We start from the raw sequence: 2,093 nt of genomic DNA on the forward strand, positions 1-2,093 counted from the left end.
TTGTTCCAGATTTGTGGAGCATAGAAGCTGAATGCTGATTGGTTCCTGAGCCAGAAGACCTGAGAGGTCTGGAAGGTTGCTATGGCAACAGCGGCAGGTCTTTAAGCTGTTCAGTGATTTATAAGCTACCAACAGTATTTTTAAAATCTATCCTCTCAGTGGAAGGACTTTACAACCGAGTGATGTGCTCCAACTTCCTGGTTTTAGCCAGGACTCCAGCAGCAGCGTTTTGGATCAGCTGATTGATTTTTTTTTTTTTAGTCAGACCTGTGAAGACGCTGTTGCAGTAATCAATGCGACTAAAGATAAACGCTTGGAGGAGTTTCTGTAATGCTGAGACATCAGCCCTTTAATCTGGGAAACGTCCTTCAGTTGACAGAAGCCCGACTTTGTAACCGTCTTTATGTGGCTCTGAAGGTTCAGGTCAGAGTTCATCAGTACACCCAGACACGTTGCTCTAAATGTGAGGAAATGAAGCACATTTTCTAAAAAGCTGTAACAGTATGTGAATCAAACAGTAGTACTTACAGTATGCTACTATGTGCGATACTTTGTATTTTATCGATATGATAAATACAGGGACAGTATCGCCGATACCGATACTTTTTATTACTTTAATTAGATGTATAATCAAACTTCTTACCTTTAGGTGTTTTTGTGGTTTTTCCTTTTAATTATGTTGTTTAAAAAGTTGGACAAAACTTACAGATGTCTACAAAATACTTTAATAACATTAACAAGACAAACAGAAACAATAGAACTAATTTCTGCACATTTTTTTCTAAATGAACAAAGAGCAAAAAAATAAATAAAAACAATTTTAGCAACTGAGAAAAAATAAAAACATTTTTTTAGGTAGAATTAAAAACTACAAAACAAAAATAAAACTTCAAGAATCTGAAACTAAAGTATCGATCTTACCTTGCTGATCGATCAGATATTGATACTGAATTGACATCAATACTTTGGATCGATCCGTTTACTGACTAATTTATTTTTGACATTTTCTTTTTACTTTTTTTTTTTACATCTTTGGCTGAAAGTTAAATTCTTTATGCACAGTTCATGAGCGCCCTCCAGTGGTCAATAATGATATTGACATGGAAGTTGGCTGAGGAGGAAGCAGGAGTACCCAGAGAAAACCCAGGCATGCACAAGGAGAACATGCAAACTTTTAAAAAATACTTCATATATTTACTTCCACATCTAACAAAAACAAAAAGTGGGAATTAAATCAGCCGCTTTCACTCACAGGTGCATGAAATCAGAGGTCAAAGGTTGAAAAAACAAAACTTTTAATGATATTTTCCAGCTACATTTTCTCCCACAAACCCCAAATCAGTTCAGCTTCTTCATAGTTTATTATTTTTGCATTATGTATTTACATCTTCAGGTTGTGCAGCGGAGAAGAGAGAAGATGTTTGATGAATCGGTTGGAAACAGTGACTGTGACACCTAGTGGCCACCGGTTGGCCTTCTGCAGCTCCACTGTGCATCAGATGAATGAATGAATGAATGAATGAACAGAGTTATGAAGTTCCTACAGTATTTAACAAAACCCAAACATATTTCCACCATTTATTCTCAAATATTTAACTAAAAAGCAATTTGGCACCTGAATGAGAATCATAAACTCAATTTTAAAGTCACATTTAAACCAAGATTATTAAATAAGAATTATTTTTGTAATGCAATTACAACTATAAAAATATTTATTGTCAAACTGAAAGCTTACATAAAGCATTAGTGTGTCTTTATTTGTCATTAAAACAGTTCTCTGTAAGCTTCTGCTTACGTAATGCAATAACAAAAATTAAAAACTGACATATATACTTACAATATCTGCTGTTTGATTTACAAAAGGAAAAGTATTGGTTAGATTTCTTTTGTGCAAAACATTTGGACGAACCTGCTGTTTTTAAAATGTGATTATTAATACATTGGGTTTAGATTTAGCTTATTATTCAGTTGTTTTTTTTTCAGTAAGAAAACATCTGGCTGTGTTTTACTGTTTTAGCTAAGGCTTTTTTTTAATTTTAAATAAATGTTGAACTTAGACACACATAAGAAAATAAATAAAAGCTGTCAATGAC

The sequence above is a fragment of the Poecilia reticulata genome, linkage group LG4 (genome assembly GCF_000633615.1).
Source record: "Poecilia reticulata strain Guanapo linkage group LG4, Guppy_female_1.0+MT, whole genome shotgun sequence".
Lineage (NCBI taxonomy): Eukaryota > Metazoa > Chordata > Actinopteri > Cyprinodontiformes > Poeciliidae > Poecilia > Poecilia reticulata.